Source organism: Oncorhynchus tshawytscha, linkage group LG28 (genome assembly GCF_018296145.1).
Source record: "Oncorhynchus tshawytscha isolate Ot180627B linkage group LG28, Otsh_v2.0, whole genome shotgun sequence".
NCBI lineage: Eukaryota > Metazoa > Chordata > Actinopteri > Salmoniformes > Salmonidae > Oncorhynchus > Oncorhynchus tshawytscha.
Window position 1 is genome coordinate 11,072,999 of NC_056456.1, and position 18,317 is coordinate 11,091,315.

Genomic DNA, 18,317 nt, shown 5'->3' on the forward strand with positions numbered 1-18,317 from the left:
GGAGGGGATCTAACATTAAGTAGCCCTATTTTGAGATGTGAGGTATCACAATCTTTTTCAATACTGGCAGGAATGGAAGAGGTCTTTATTCTAGTGAGATTGCTAAGGCGAACACCGCCATGTTTAGTTTTGCCCAACCTAGGTCGAGGCACAGACACGGTCTCAATGGGGATAGCTGAGCTGACTACACTGACTGAGCTAGTGGCAGACTCCACTAAGCTGGCAGGCTGGCTAACAAAGGGGCCTTATAAATAAATTTGATTGATTGATTGCCCTGCACAAAGTATCAAAATACTAAAATACTACACAGAATACTACACTTAAAGAATTTAATTTAAATGTTAATTGTATTTTTGGATCACAGAACACCAGGAGAAAATATGGGAAAATAAATCAATAATGAAATGTTAATTATATAAAGCAGCCAGTGTAATCATCTGCCAGAGAGTAGCCCCAATCATCAAGAGCCCCAAGTAATACATTTGGGCCAGATAACTCACACCGGAATCGGTCCAAGCTCAATCCCCGCATCCTAGCCATAAGTAATCCTGCCAAATGCGGCCCAGACTCGGGCCACATGACGTCGGCCGAGTCTGACTCTCAGCCGAGTACCCCGACTCTCAGCCGGAATTGGTCCAGATCCACTTTGCTAGCTGGGTAGTTAGTATCTATTAATGGGGTAGGGGCTAAAAATCTTTCAGCACTGAGGACATAGATAGACGTCACCAGCGATGCGCTGCATGTGAAGATTATGCCCACACAGAGTGGTTGTTGGATTTTTCAGTTAAAGTTTTCCAGACCAAGGTATACACCTTCATCAGCCATTCTCATTAGGTAAAATCACAGACAAAAGGGTAAATCTGTGGGGGAAAGGGGTTTGTTACCAGTATCTTTGGTTAAATGTTTGGTTAGCTAGCTAGCAAAGTGACCTCAGAGATGTTTGGCAGGTTAGCTGCCTGCCTGCCTCACTTTGTTCGAAGAATGAGAGTGATTCTGATTCCCGAATAGTACTCTGAGTGTGGTTAGAAACCTTAGCGAGCTTTTCATTGGATGTATTTGTAAGAGATTGCTTCTGTAATAACTGGGACCCCCTACTTTCAAACATAAAATTCAGGACAGGATGAAAAATTGGAAGCATCATAAAATTGTCATTTTGGGGTTGTTTGTAGGATTTTGATTGAAAAAAACATGTTGTTCAGATCTATTTGATAAAACATACTAAAATTATGTCAAATGATGTTTGCATCATGTTTCCAAAGCACATTTCCGATGATGTATATAAACCCTGGATTTCTTATGCTATGTATTGGCCAGTGAGAGGATTTGAAGCCACTGGTCAACCTTAATGTCACTCTGCAGAAGAAGCTGTCCTCCATAGGAATGAATGTAATTCTACAGTATTTCATGTTTAAAGGACAAAATTAAATGAACTGTTGTTGTTTTTTAATTGTAGTGGGAACAGTAAAATTGGAACATTTTTAAAAAATGTATACTTTTAGGAAAATGTTTTTATATATTCTTTAGATTTTTTCATCTTTATTTTTATGTTCAGCTTAAGTAATGTAAATAATGTAATGTAAAGTATGCATTTAGGTGTCTAATAGAATACATGTGGCGAAAACTGTAGACATTAATAAATGCATTTCTATAGCTTCCAAAATATTTTTTTACAAAGATGGGGGAGTGCCTAGATGGAGGCACAGTGGCTTAAAACAGCGCCCCCCTGTCAGTCATCTAATTCCTCGTAACAGAAGACAAAGTAATCACACCCCAATCACACAACAATATTGAGGAAAATGTATTATATCGAGTACACACATGCCATTAACTGTAGGCTTCATCAAGTCATCATCTAATTTCCACCAGGTGGCAGTAGCAACTCATGGACAAGCTGCTTGTAATCTGTTTGAATGAATTTACCAACGCTGCTGGGTCCCGTGTGGCGCAGTTGGTAGAGCATGGCATTTGCAACGCCAGGGTTGTGGATTTGATTGCCACAGGATAAAAGTATGAAAAATGTACATACTCACTCAGTCGCTCTGGATAAAATTGTCTACTAAATGACTAAGATGCATAGATCGACTGCCTGCTCCTTACAATGGGTAAGTGCAGATGTGATTTACTGTGGTGGTGTGTAAGGTTCAAATGTGTTATCCTCATTGAGCACATTAAAACTATTTTGTTTTTTACAATTATTGATGCACAACATGAATGCTTACCCATTCCGTTATTGTATGAAGAAACAGATTCAGAGCGCCTTCATCTGCCTTATTGTATTCAATATATTGTTTGTGTTCAAACAATGGACATTCACATTACACAAGGAATTACAATGCATGTGTTTCTGTGTCTTCCTAAGGACATTTACCTGAAATAGAGAGGATGCAATATCCTTTTATTAGTTATTATTCTAGTAATTTATTTTGTTAATAAACCAATTTGACAATAGGCCCTGTGTGTGTGTGCGCGTGTGTGTGCATGTGTGCGCGCGGCTGTTTATCATTTCCCTGTCATTGTGTTTTCTCTCTGATCAGCTGTGCAAATAGAGGCAGAAACAAAGACACACACCACAATTTAAATTTAACCACAGATATGATCACACATCACAGTGCAGCACCTCTCCCAGGCAGCTACTCTGAGAAATAAAAGCCCCTGACATGATCTACTGCTCTTAGCATTTTGAAACGTTCTGGGGTCATATTTATTTATCTTCTCTACAATGTGGACAACATCAGGAATCTATAAATATAGATTTCTGCCATACGCTATATCTCCCATAGGAATTCTTTACAGACGCTGTCTGTACTTGGTACCTGTCATACTGAGAGCACAGGCAATGTCTTTGTATCATTTTACCTCACAGGTATCCCCTAGGCAAATCCCAGTCAGCTCTACACAGTTTTTTTGTGTGTCTTTTTGTTGTTGTCTATGCATGAACTAATAACTATAAGAGGTATTCATGAAGATCTTGATGATATCTGATTGGTGAGTCAGATAATGGCAATAAGAATGCACGCAACCATGAATTCTACTCTGAATGTAAAGGACCTGTAGGAAGCACCATACACAGTATGGTGAGTATGTTGTGGGTTGTTTTATATTAGAATCATAAGTTTCTTCACGTTCTCTAGTATCGGACAATTGTTTTACGCTTATGTAAGCATGATAAAAGATCATGTCCCCTCGGCTAACATCACATTTCTGAAAAGCAAGACGGGAGCAGTCATTTGATTTTTTTTTTAAAACACATTTGCAAAATAATGTTTTCTTTTATTTTGAATACAGAATAAACAGAACGTAGCAACCCATCCAATAATTGAGGTGAGACTATATCACCCATTAACACTGCGGCAGGGTAGCCTAGTGGTTAAAGTGTTGGACTAGTAACCGAAAGGTTGCAAGATTAAATCCCAGAGCTGACAAAAATCTGTTGTTCTGCCCCTGACAAGGCAGTTAACCCACTGTTCCAATGAAAATAAGACTTTGTTCTTAGCTGACTTGCCTATTAAAATAAAATACAGTTGGCAACATGTCTGTATGCTTATAAATCTAATTCTCTCCTTTTTCAGTCATCTAATTTCCTTTGGAGAGTAGGTCTAGTTCTTCCTGTGTAACTTACTAACCCTAAAGCTTCCATTCTATGATTACCCCTACCCCTGTCTTCCCCTGTTACACTATAGATTCTCTGTCAACTTACAGTCGGGAGATCGAAGTCTAATTAAGATTGCTAATGAAGATTTAATTTTCTACTTCAAACCACTGAACACAGAGCAGAGAGTGAGAGGGAGAGAGAGGAGTGGTAGAGAGACACAGCTACATGTGAGCTCCCACATTTTATAGCATGTTTTTACAAAAAGATAGATTTAGAGTTAGATAAACTTGGATTTTTCTGCAAGAACATATACAGGATAATACCCTCCACGACATAACCTTCACTCCAAATCAAAACTCCAAACCTACAACCTGGTTTTGGACAGAATTACCTGGAAGGATTCATACCATACCACACCAAAGATTCTTCTTTCCAAGCTGTATAGCAAATGGTCTGGCAAATAAACAACAGAAACCTGAAACTGAGTGAGTAATGTTTAGTCTGATGCTATTTTCAAAGCCAAGAAGAAAAATACATTACAATGATATACTTTACTTTATAAGGACTGAATGCTAAGAAAAGGCTACCAAGCTTGCTAGGACCGAACAGATACAACTTCAATTGGCACTGAGGAGTGAAGTGTGATGTGTCAATGCCCTTGAGCCCAAAAATGGCAGGAGTGTCTCACAGCCTACTCCAACCAAATGCAGAGGCCTTTGAAGCCCACTCCTGCTGTTCAGAGGTAATTACAATACAGTACCCTCTGGATGTATAAAAGGATAAAGCATGAAAAGAGTACAAGCTAATTTTGGAAAATCAGGAGGCTTTTATAAAAATGTGAACATAAGCAACTTAATCTGCCAAAGACCATCCCCTGGCATGGCGAAGTGCTATATTCAAACTCCTCTGTTAAGAAGGAAATACTGGACAACGAGGACTCTGAATAAGACAATGTGAACCTGGACAAATCTGGAACAGTAAGGGTACAGGCCAACCCCAAAACAGTTTCAGCCGGACTTTCACAGTATGAAAGAGATACTCAGCAGGATCAGCACTTTCTTGAGAAAGATACCCCCACCCAGAGCATTGTCAGACCAGACCTTTTCATTATACAACTCCACAGACAAGAAACCCCAAGAAGAAAGTCAACCTCCCAGCACAGAGTACTACTCCCTCATTGAAATTCACCCAACTGCTGTTCCAGCTCCACCTGCCTTACCTCCAGTTGGGTGTATTTAGCTCAGCTAAGAATGACGGGAATAATCAAGTCAATAAACGTTGGGTAGTTAGATAGCCTATAGTTAATATACTGGCAATTTTGATGTATAACTACTCACGTTAGGTAGCTAGCTAATATACTGGTACATACTGCTGTAATGATATGCTATGTGGTTCATAAGGACAGCGTAGCTAATAAATTGTCAGTCAACATAACGTGTAATGTAACTTATTTGAAAAGTCATGACTTTATTACATTGAGTAGTAAGCTACTCCTTGGTCTTTAGGGCATATCTGGTCTGTGATAGGAGGGTTTTTTTCACACCTAGCTCGGCTAATATACTATTCTTTAGTAAAGGTTGAAAAGTCTATTGTTCAGCAATTAGCCCCAATCCCCAACTTGCAGCAAATGGCTGTACCCATCTCATTCCTTTCCCTCTTCCATGCATCATCACTCTGAGTGTCTCACTTGTGGGCGTGCTGGCAGGATGTGGCAACATCTTCGGGTGTTATTCAAGAATTCTGCATACAGTAGCACGTTCGTATGAAGGTGTGGTTATTCACAGGCAAATTGTTATATTCTGTGGAGGTACATTTGTGTCTTTGTCGAGAGCAAAACCTTTTTTATTTTCAATCAAAAAATAATTGTTCTGAAAGCAACTTTTATGCAACACAAAAGAAGTCATAGCGGACACCTACGAAGAAGGACTGTGAGGATGACATCTCAGGTTAGCAGCACTGGGCTGTATTGACCTATCCTGAAAATGACATACAGTGCCTTGCGAAAGTATTCGGCCCCCTTGAACTTTGCGACCTTTTGCCACATTTCAGGCTTCAAACATAAAGATATAAAACTGTATTTTTTTGTGAAGAATCAACAACAAGTGGGACACAATCATGAAGTGGAACAACATTTATTGGATATTTAACTTTTTAACAAATCAAAAACTGAAAAATTGGGCGTGCAAAATTATTCAGCCCCTTTACTTTCAGTGCAGCAAACTCTCTCCAGAAGTTCAGTGAGGATCTCTGAATGATCCAATGTTGACCTAAATGACTAATGATGATAAATACAATCCACCTGTGTGTAATCAAGTCTCCATATAAATGCACCTGCACTGTCATAGTTTCAGAGGTCCGTTAAAAGCGCAGAGAGCATCATGAAGAACAAGGAACACACCAGGCAGGTCCGAGATACTGTTGTGAAGAAGTTTAAAGCCGGATTTGGATACAAAAAGATTTCCCAAGCTTTAAACACCCCAAGGAGCACTGTGCAAGCATTAATATTGAAATGGAAGGAGTATCAGACCACTGCAAATCTACCAAGACCTGGCCGTCCCTCTAAACTTTCAGCTCATACAAGGAGAAGACTGATCAGAGATGCAGCCAAGAGGCCCATGATCACTCTGGATGAACTGCAGAGATCTACAGCTGAGGTGGGAGACTCTGTCCATAGGACAACAATCAGTCGTATATTGCACAAATCTGGCCTTTAAGAGTAGCAAGAAGAAAGCCATTTCTTAAAGATATCCATAAAAAGTGTTGTTTAAAGTTTGCCACAAGCCACCTGGGAGACACACCAAACATCTGGAAGAAGGTGCTCTGGTCAGATGAAACCAAAATTGAACTTTTTGGCAACAATGCAAAACGTTATGTTTGGCGTAAAAGCAACACAGCTCAATCACCCTGAACACACCATCCCCACTGTCAAACATGGTGGTGGCAGCATCATGGTTTGGGCCTGCTTTTCTTCAGCAGGGACAGGGAAGATGGTTAAAATTGATGGGAAGATGGATGGAGCCAAATACAGGACCATTCTGGAAGAAAACCTGATGGAGTCTGCAAAAGACCTGAGACTGGTATGGAGATTTGTCTTCCAACAAGACAATGATCCAAAACATAAAGCAAAATCTACAATGGAATGGTTCAAAAATAAACATATCCAGGTGTTAGAATGGCCAAGTCAAAGTCCAGACCTGAATCCAATCGAGAATCTGTGGAAAGAACGGAAAACTGCTGTTCACAAATGCTCTCCATCCAACCTCACTGAGCTCGAGCTGTTTTGCAAGGAGGAATGGGAAAAAATTTCAGTCTCTCGATGTGCAAAACTGATAGAGACATACCCCAAGCGACTTACAGCTGTAATCGCAGCAAAAGGTGGCGCTACAAAGTATTAACTTAAGGGGGCTGAATAATTTTGCACGCCCAATTTTTCAGTTTTTGATTTGTTAAAAAAGTTTGAAATATCCAATAAATGTCGTTCCACTTCATGATTGTGTCCCACTTGTTGTTGATTCTTCACAAAAAAATACAGTTTTATATCTTTATGTTTGAAGCCTGAAATGTGGCAAAAGGTCGCAAAGTTCAAGGGGGCCGAATACTTTCGCAAGGCACTGTATGCTACTTTCAAAGAGCGAGCTGATCAAGGGTTCGAAAATGTAGATATTGCCAGATGTAAACTGTCCAAGGACCAGGCCGTAGAAGATTTATTGCTGGCAAAAGTGTCCATAACCACAGGTGATTAAACTGTTCTGTGTTCTGTTTCTCTTTTCATCTCTGCCTGTCTTGTACATGGAACCTGTCTCACATGCATTAATTTAAAAAACCTTAAGATGTCAGCTGCTAATTTTCAGATTTACACTACATAAACACAGACATTTTCATTGGACTATCTGTTGCTGCCAAGTCATGATTTCCCTGGGGGGATACCTTGCGATAACCAAGTGGTTAGACACATACAGTTGAAGTCGGAAGTTTACACACACTTAGGTTGGAGTCATTAAAACTCGTTTAACATCTACTTTGTGCATTACACAATACATTTTTCCAACAATTGTTTACAGACAGATTATTTCACTTATAATTCACCGTATCACAATTCCAGTGGGTCAGAAGTTTACAGTTGACTGTGTTTACAGTTTACAGTTGACAGTTGACTGTGCCATTAAACAGCTTGGAAAATTCCAGAAAATGATGTCATGGCTTTAGAAGCTTCTGATAGGCTAATTGACATCATTTGAGTCCATTGGAGGTGTACCTGTGGATGTATTTCAAGGCCTACCTTCAAACTCAGTGCCCCTTTGACATCATGGGAAAATCAAAAGAAATCAGCCAAGACCTCAGAAAAAGAAGTCTGATTCATCCTTGGGAGCAATTTCCAAACACCTGAAGGTACCACGATCATCTGTACAAATAATAGTACGCAATTACAAACACCATGGGACCACGCAGCCATCATACCACTCAGGAAGGAGACGCGTTCTGTCTCCTAGAGATGAACGTACTTTGGTGCGAAAAGTGCAAATCATTCCCAGAACAACAGCAAAGGACCTTGTGAAGATGCTGGAGCAAACAGGTACAAAAGTATCTATATCCACAGTAAAATGAGTCCTATATCGACATAACCTGAAAGGTCACTCAGCAAGGAAGAAGCCACTGCTCCAAAACCTCCATAAAAAAGCCAGACTACGGTTTGCAACTGCACATGGAGAAATGTCATCTAGACTGATGAAACAAAAATAGAATTGTTTGGCCATAATGACCATTGTTATGTTTGGAGGAAAAAGGGGGAGGCTTGCAAGCCGAAGATCAACATCCCAACCGTGAAGCATGGGGGTGGCAGCATCCTATTGTGGGGGTGCTATGCTGCAGGGGGGACTGGTGCACTTCACAGAATAGATGGCTTCATGAGGCAGGAAAATCATGTGGATATGTTGAAGCAACATCTCAAGACATCAGTCAGGAAGTTAAAGCTTGGTCACAAATGGGTCTTCCAGAGTGAGACAGTGTTAAAATGTTTTTAAAAAACAAGGCTTAATCATGCCCTCTCTCTATCCATCTGTCACTCGTCTGCAGGTATGTTTTGAAGTGAGAGAGGAAGCCAGTCCCGTGATCGTCACCTCACCCGCTCTTAAGATAACCTTCGGGCCAACTGGGGGCCCAAGGCTGGTTAGGAGACACCGCAATTGTGATGAACTGAGAGAATATTAGGGTAGCACTGTAATTCATGAATCATATGCTGTCTGCCTCTGTTCTTACCTCTTTCCCTTTCTGTCGTCTACACATCTCTCCCCACCTGGTCCTTCGTTTAATAATGCACACCATATGTGCATTGAAGTACAGATTGAACTTGCATTTATATTACAATCATCATAATATTAATGCATTTATTATGTATTTATAACACCTGGATATTGAACTTCTTTCAATAAAGCGTTTCACATTCTCCACTGGTTGAAATTAAATATCTTATTGAAATACTATAATGTGTCCTTAGATTAATGCAGATGAAGGGAGTTAGATATGCATCGTTCTTTTTCTGTATATATGAATTACAAATCAATCATGTTTCTAGTCTATTGCATAGTTACAGTGTGTAATCATTGATGTCCCAGGAGCGGTAAACACTGTTGAAGTGTATAATTGTAATACATACATGCAGTCACAGCATCATTCAAATAATGGAGTTTGACATGACTGAAAAATAATGTCTCAGAGATGCAAACCTGAACCGCACCTTTATTTGCCAAGGAAGAGTATATGATCAGTGAATATATTCAATGTACAGGCTAAAATCTCATGCGTGGTAACTTGGCAGTGGAAAACCTAAACAGTATATTTGACCTCTCAGCTTCCCTATCAAATCCAAAAATGCCAATAAAGCCCTTAAGTTGAGAGAGAGAGAGAGACTAGATCTTCTGCACAGCTTCTGTCAGACCTAGGCCCTGACAGTAAAACTCAGTAAGACCAAAATAATGGTGTTCCAAAAAAGGTCCAGTCGCCAGGACCACAAATACAAATTCCATCTAGATATCGTTGCCTTAGAGCACACAAAAAAACTACACATACCTTGGCCTAAAAAAAATCAGCGCCACAGGTAACTTCCACAAAGCTGTGAACGATCTGAGAGACAAGGCAAGAAGGGCATTATACGCCATCAAAAGGAACATAAAATTCAACATACCAATTAGGATCTGGCTAAAAATACTTGAATCAGTCATAGAGCCCATTGTAACGGCGTTTGTCTGTTGAAGGAGAGTCGGACCGAAATGCAGCGTGGTGGTTACTCATGTTCTTTAATGGAGAATAGCGATACATGAAATAACTATATAAACAAAACAAACGGAACGCGAAAACCTATTACAGCCTATCTGGTGAAACTACACAGAGACAGGAACAATCACCCACAAAATACACAGTGAAACCCCGGCTACCTAAATATGGTTCCCAATCAGAGACAACGAGAATCACCTGACTCTGATTGAGAACCGCCTCAGGCAGCTAAACCTATGCTAGACACACCCCTAATCAGCCACAATCCCAATGCCTACAAAAACCCCAATACTACAACACAATAAACCCATGTCACACCCTGGCCTAAACAAATAATTAAAGAAAACACAAAATACTAAGACCAAGGCGTGACAGAACCCCCCCCCCCCAAGGTGCGGACTCCCGGACGCACCTCAAAACCATAGGGAGGGTCCGGGTGGGCGTCTGTCCATGGTGGCGGCTCCGGCTCGGGACGTGGACCCCACTCCATAAATGTCATAGTTCCTCCCCTTCGCGTCCTGGGATAATCCACCCTCGCCACCGACCATGACCTAATAGTCCTCACCCAGAACCCCACTGGACTGAGGGGCAGCTCGTGACTGAGGGGCAGCTCGTGACTGAGGGGCAGCTCGTGACTGAGGGGCAGCTCGTGACTGAGGGGCAGCTCGTGACTGAGGGGCAGCTCGGGACTGAGGGGCAGCTCGGGACTGAGGGACAGCTCGGGACTGAGGGGAAGCCCGGGACTGAGGGGAAGCCCGGGACTGAGGGGAAGCCCGGGACTGAGGGGAAGCCCGGGACTGAGGGGAAGCCCAGTACTGAGAGGAAGCCCAGTACTGAGATGAAGCTCAGGCAGGTAGTTGGCTCCGGCAGATCCTGGCTGGCTGGCGGATCTGGAAGAGTCTGGTTGACTGGCAGATCTGGAAGATCATGGCTGACTGGCAGATCTGGAAGAATCTGGTTGACTGGCAGATCTGGAAGAATCTGGTTGACTGGCAGATCTGGAAGAATCTGGTTGACTGGCAGATCTGGAAGATCATGGCTGACTGGCGGATCTAGCTGCTCTGGCTGCTCCATTCAGACTGGCAGCTCTATGCAGACTGACATCTCTGGCTGCTCCATGCAAACTGGCATCTCTGGCTGCTCCATGCAGACTGGCAGCTTTGGATGCTCCATGCAGACTGGCAGCTCTATGCAGACTGACAGCTCTGGCTGCTCCATGCAAACTGGCAGCTCTGGCTGCTCCATGCAGACTGGCAGCTCTGGCTGCTCCATGCAGACTGGCAGCTCTGGCTGCTCCATGCAGACTGGCAGCTCTGGCTGCTCCATGCAGACTGGCAGCTCTGGCTGCTCCATGCAGGCTGACAGCTCTGGCTGCGCTGAACAGGCAGGAGGCTCCGGCAGCGCAGGAGAGGAGACAGGCTCTGGCTGCGCTGAACAGGCGGGATGCTCCGGCAGCGCTGTAGAGGAGGAAGGCTCTGGAAGCGCTAAACATAAACAGGTGGGAGACGCCAACAGTGCAGGAGAGGAGGAAAGCACTGGCTGCGCTGAACAGGCAGGAGGCTCTGGCAGCGCAGGAGAGGAGACAGGCTCTGGCTGCGCTGAACAGGCGGGATGCTCCGGCAGCGCTGTAGAGGAGGAAGGCTCTGGAAGCGCTGAACAGGCGGGAGACTCCGACAGCGCAGGAGAGGAGGAAAACGCTGGCTGCGCTGAACAGGCGGGAGACTCCGACAGCGCAGGAGAGGAGGAAAACGCTGGCTGCGCTGAACAGGCGGGAGGCTCCGACAGCGCTAGAGAGAAGGATGGCTCTGGCTGTGCTGAACAGGCGAGGCGCACTGAAGGCCTGGTGCGTGGTGCCGGAACTGGTGGTACTGGATCGAGGACACGCACAGGAAACCTTGTGCGGGGAGCTGCCACCGGAGGACTTGTATGTGAAGGTGGCACAGGATGGACTGAACCGTGAAGGTGTACTGGAGAGCCTGAGAGCAGGACTGGCACAGGACGTGCAAGGCTAGGTAGGTACACAGGAGGCCTAGTGCGTGAGGCTGGCACATTTTTCTCCAGCCGACTAATACGCACCTCAGGACGAGTATGGAGCGCTGACCCAGGTGCCATCAAATCCCCGACATGCTCCGTCGGACGAATCTTGTACCTAAAGCACCAAGCTAGCAACTCCCTCATTACTCTCCACTCCCCCCATTAACTCCTTCACAGTCTCTGCTTCGCTCACCTCTAACACCGGCTCTTCACGATTAACAAGGAGAGTTGGCTCAGGTCTATCTCCTGACTCTGCCACTCTCCCTCTGAGCCCCCCCCCAATACATTTTTGGGGCTGACTCACGGGCTTTCTTCTGCGCCGTCGTGATTGTCTCTCCAACTCCATTCTCCTATAACCCTCTTCGCACTGCTCCAGCGAATCCCAGGCGGGCTCCGGCATTCTCCCTGGGTCGACCGCCCACCTGTCTATTTCCTTCCAAGTCGTATACTCCATACTCCTGCTGTCCATAACGTCCTCCCATGTCCATTCCTCCTTTCGCTGCCCCTGCTGTCGCTGCCTGTTACCACGCCGCTCGGTCCGGGTGTGGTGGGTGATTCTGTAACGGCGTTCGTCTGTTGAAGGAGAGTCGGACCGAAATGCAGCGTGGTGGTTACTCATGTTCTTTAATGGAGAATAGCGATACATGAAATAACTATATATATATATATATATATATATATATATATATATATATATATATATATATATATATATATATATATATATATATATATATATATATAAAAACAAAACAACAAACGGAACGCGAAAACCTATTACAGCCTAGCTGGTGAAACTACACAGAGACAGGAACAATCACCCACAAAATACACAGTGAAACCCCGGCTACCTAAATATGGTTCCCAATCAGAGACAATGAGAATCACCTGACTCTGATTGAGAACCGCCTCAGGCAGCCAAACCTATGCTAGACACACCCCTAATCAGCCACAATCCCAATGCCTACAAAAAACCCAATACTACAACACAATAAACCCATGTCACACCCTGGCCTAAACAAATAATTAAAGAAAACACAAAATACTAAGACCAAGGCGTGACACCCATAGCCCTTTATGGTTGTGAGGTCTGGGGTCCGCTCACCAACCAAGATTTCACAAAATGGGACAAACACCAAATTGAGACTCTGCATGCAGAATTCTGCAAAAATATCCTCCGTGTACAACGTAGAACACCAAATAATGCATGCAGAGCAGAATTAGGCCGATACCCACTAATTATCAAAATCCAGAAAAGAGCCGTTAAATTCTTCAACCACCTAAAAGGAAGCGATTCCCAAACCTTCCATAACAAAGCCATCACCTACAGAGAGATGAACCTGGAGAAGAGTCCCCTAAGCAAGCTGGTCCTGGGGCTCTGTTCACAAACACAAACACACCACACAGAGCCCCAGGACAGCAACACAATTAGACACAACCAAATCACGAGAAAACAAAAAGATAATTACTTGACACATTGGAAGGAATTAACAAAAAAACAAAAGATAAATGCTATTTTGCTATTATGCTATTTGGCCCTAAACAGAGAGTACACAGTGGCAGAATACCTGACCACTGTGACAGACCCGAACTTAAGGAAAGCTTTGACTATGTACAGACTCAGTGAACATAGCCTTGCTATTGAGAAAGGCCGCCGTAGACAGACATGGCTCTCAAGAGAAGACAGGCTATGTGCTCACTGCCCACAAAATGAGGTGGAAACTGAGCTGCAATTCCTAACCTCCTGCCCAATGTATGACCATATTAGAGAGACTCTCAGACCCTCAGATTACACAGATCCACAAATAATTTGAAAACAAATCCAATGTTGATAAACTCCCATATCTACTGGGTGAAATTCCACAGTGTGCCATCACAGCAGCAATATTTGTGACCTGTTGCCACAAGAAAAGGGCAACCAGTGAAGAACAAACACCATTGTAAATACAACCCATATTTATGCTTATTTATTTTCCCTTGTGTACCCTTAACCATTTGTACATCGTTGCAACACTGTACGTAATATGACATTTGTAATGTCTTTATTGTTTTGAAACTCCTGTTTGTGTAATGTTTACTGTTCATTTTTGTTGTTTATTTCACTTTTGTATATTATCTACCTCACTTGCTTTGGCAATGTTAACACATGTTTCCCATGCCAATAAAGCCCCTGAGAGAGAAAGAGAGAGAGAGAGAAATTCTGTACTTGTCTTAAGGGCAGGAAGTTCCTGTGTCCACTAGTGACTTTCCACCCCAGGTTTCCACCATGTTTTTCCACCCCATATTTTTTTAATGTTTATTTGTTTACACAGATAACATCAGATGCTGTAATCAAAGAAACACGCACACTTGCAGTACTGTAGTTATGTGGGATTTAGTGTGTCAGTTAGGATCAAACAGAATGAAGAATCTCCATCATGTCGTGGCTTCCCTCTGTACACACACCAGCCCTGTGCTCTGATGTAATCCTGCCGCACACTGTGTGAAGTGTGTAGAGTAGTAGCCTTCCTTGGCCCTGCAGCACAGCTTCCCAGGCTTTCCCATTCTAGCCCAGCTCTGTTATTAGTACACTATTATCTATTATTCAGGCTATAATTACTGTCATTCTGCTGCAGTCAGTGTTTCATCTGAGTGAACAGCACTGGAAATTCAGATTGGAACTCAGATGATAACATCACTTGACATTATCTATAGACTACTGAAAAAGAGAGACTTAGTTTATCATAATTGTATCCAATCATATGCATGTATACATTTAACACAGATCATTTCATTACAGATGTAGCATATTAGTGTTTTGTTTGCTTCCTCGTCTTCTCAAACTACCCGCTTTCCAGGACACCTAGAGCTAGGACCCAGAGACTGAAAAGCAGCTTCTATCTCAAGGCCATCAGACTGTTAAATAGCAATCACTTGCCGGCTTCCACCTGGTTACGCAACCATGCACCGTAGAGGCTGCTGCCCTATATAAATAGACTTGGAATCACTGGCCATTTTAATAATTGAACACTAGTCACTTTAATAATGTTTACATACTGCTTTACTCATCTCATATGTATATACTGTATTCTCTTCGACTGTATTTTAGTCAATGCTACTCGACCTTGCTCAATCTAATATTTATGTAGCATTTCGCTACACGTGCAATAATATCTGCTAAAAATGTGTATGTGACCAATACATATTTTTTTAAAGAATCCACATAGGCATTACAGTACATTCAGAAGCATGTGTAGTTACACTATAGCCTACTGTATTGAGTTGGCAGGGGCGTAGCGGGGCTGCGCTCCTCTCCGGAAGTTGGAGAATTTGGCATTTTTCAAACACCTGAAACAGCTTTTTTTCTGCAATGTAAGAGCCATAATTATTATGCACAATTCTATGTAAAAGGCTATAGGCTATCTAAGCATACCTCTTTATCTTTTAAATTATAATTTTAATGCCTTAGGGGTTTGGTACAATTGCTACACTGGTATATAGTGTCATAACCCAAGAATTAAAGCAATTTTTGTCAATTCCCAGCTTGCACATTTTGGTTCCTCGGAAGTTATGGGAACATACGTTTTTTTGTTTCCCTTTGGTTTTGGGAACGAAGCCGTGCTGTAAGTTTCTTGACCGGTAAAACTGAATGTTTTTTAAATGTTCTGAGAAAGGAATTTTAAAAAATTACCTGTTTTGGGAATGTACGGTGCCTTGCAAAAGTATTCATCCCCTTTGGCGTTTTTCCTATTTTGTTGCATTACAACCTGTCATTTAAATTGATTTTTATTTGGATTTCATGTCATGGACTTACACAACATAGTCCAACTTGGTGAAGTGAAATGAAAAAAAAAGAACTTGTTTAAATAGATTCTAAAAAATGTAAAACGGAAAAGTGGTGCGTGCATATGTATTCACCCCCTTTGCTATGAAGCCCCTAAATAAAATCTGGTGCAACCAATTACCTTCAAAAGTCACATAATTAGTTAAATAAAGTCCACCTGTGTGCAATCTAAGTGTCACATGATCCGTCACATGATCTCAGCACATATAAATATATCCATTATGAAAAAAATTGAAAGAGTATGGCACCACAACAAACCTGCCAAGAGAGGGCTGCCCACCAAAACTCACAGACCAGGCAAGGAGGGCATTAATTAGAGGCAACAAAGAGACCAAAGATAACCCTGAAGCAGCTGCAAAGCTCCACCACGGAGATTGGAGTATCTGTTCATAGGACCACTTTATTATTTTTTATTTAACCTTTATTTAACCAGGAAAAGCCCATTGAGACCCAGAGTCTCTTTTTCAAGGGAGACCTGGGAGTTTACCCAAAAGGTCTTTGTAGATGAACACATACAAATTGTCACGCCCTGGTCTTAGTATTTTGTGTTTATATATTTATTTGGTCAGGCCAGGGTGTGACATGGGTTTATTTTGTGTTGTGTTTTTGTATTGGGGTTTTAGTAGGTATTGGGATTGTGGCTGAGTAGGGGTGTCTAGCATAGTCTATGGCTGCCTGAGGTGGTTCTCAATCAGAGTCAGGTGATTCTCGTTGTCTCTGATTGGGAACCATATTTAGGTAGCCTGGGTTTCACTGTGTGTTTGGTGGGTGTTTGGTGGGTGATTGTTCCTGTCTCAGTGTGTTTGTATTCACCAGACAGGCTGTATTAGGTTTTCACATTTCTGTTTGTTGTTTTTACGGAAGAAAGCCGTAACACAAATGTATCTTTCAGCGCATATAAAGTGAGGTCCAACCTACCATTTGGTACAATGTGCAATGGTGGGTGAGTGATTTGGCATTTGTAATAAAGCGCAAGGATGCATGATAAACAGAGTCCAGTCTCTGTAAGACAGAGGAGGTTGTGTGCACATACAACAACTCACCATAATCAATTACAGAGAGAAAAGTGGCCTGAACAAGCTTCTTTCTAGCCATAAGCGGGAAGCAAGCCTTATTACGAAAATAAAAACCCAATTTAAGCTTTGTCACAAGATTATCCACATTAACTTTAGGACAACTTGTCATCCCACCAAATTCCTAGGTATTTATAGGATGACATTTTTCAAATGGATAAGCCACCAGATGTGACAATGCTAACGCTCTCTGGCAAAGTTCTAGCTCTGGTAAAGGTCAGGAATGTAGTTTTTTGTACATTCAAGACCAGTTTGAGACCATAAAGGGAGGAATGCAGTGACTGAAAAGCTGTCTGGAGCTCTTCAACAGCCTGAACCAGAGAAGGAGCACATGAATATATAACCGTATCATCTGCGTATAGATGTATCTTTGCTGGTTCAATCCTATTTCCCAAATCATTAATAGAAATTGGAGCTAAACAGCACAGGAGCTAAAATGGAACCCTGGGGCACACCTCTATTAATCTCAAGAAAGCTAGACCTGTGATTGTCAGTATACACACATTGTGTTCTGTCAGAAAGATAGTTCCTAAACCAATTTACTGCCCATTCACTGAGACCAACGCTTCTGAGTCTAGCTAGCAACAATTCATGGTCAACTGAATCAAAGGCCTTTGATAAATCCACAAACAGAGCAGCACGTTGCTTTTTATCAAGTCCATTAATGATGTCATTTGCCACTGCCGTAACTGCAGTTGTGGTGCTGTGCCCCGATCTAAAGTCAGACTGAATGCCGCTCAGTGTGTTCTTTTCAATTAAGAAGTTTTTTAACTGTGAGTTCAATAGGGATTCAGAGACTTTGGCCATGATAGGGAGTTTAGAGATAGGACGATAGTTATTAGCATCTGAGGGATCTCCACCCTTTAGCAGTGGGAAGACATAAGCTGATTTCTAAATGCTGGGTATGGAATTGGTCAAGAGACTCAAGTTTAAGAGGTAGGGGTCCAGGTTGTCTGCACCTGCAGACTTTTTAGTGTCTATTGCCTTTAGTGCTTTATAGACCTCAGCATAAGAAACAGGCTCAAGGTTAAAATGGTTCACATGTGGGCCTATATCACAGTTGACTGTAACAGAGCTTACAGGTCATCTACAACTCCATGCTAGGTAAAGCTCCGCCTTATCTCAGTTCACTGGTCACGATGGCAACACCCATCCGTAGCACGCGCTCCAGCAGGTGTATCTCACTGATCATCCCTAAAGCCAACACCTCATTTGGCCGCCTTTCGTTCCAGTACTCTGCTGCCTGTGACTGGAACGAATTGCAAAAATCGCTGAAGTTGGAGACTTTTATCTCCCTCACCAACTTCAAACATCAGCTATCTGAGCAGCTAACCGATCGCTGCTGCTGTACATAGTCTATTGGTAAATAGCCCACCCATTTTCACCTACCTCATCCCCATACTGTTTTTATTTATTTACTTGCTCTTTTGCACACCAATATCTCTACCTGTACATGACCATCTGATCATTTATCACTCCAGTGTTAATCTGCAAAATTGTAATTATTCGCCTACCTCCTCGTGCC

The 18,317-nt window shown here is 42.5% G+C and overlaps 1 long non-coding RNA gene across 1 annotated transcript in view; it reads left to right on the plus strand.

Annotated features, from left to right (window-relative positions):
• The first annotated feature begins 1,959 nt into the window (after nt 1–1,959).
• LOC112226449 overlaps nt 1,960–18,317 on the plus strand; it is a 35,998-nt gene continuing 19,640 nt past the window's right edge. The window contains exon 1 of the long non-coding RNA XR_002949736.2: nt 1,960–2,102. This is a non-coding gene — a long non-coding RNA (uncharacterized LOC112226449). The remainder of the gene's footprint in view (nt 2,103–18,317) is intronic.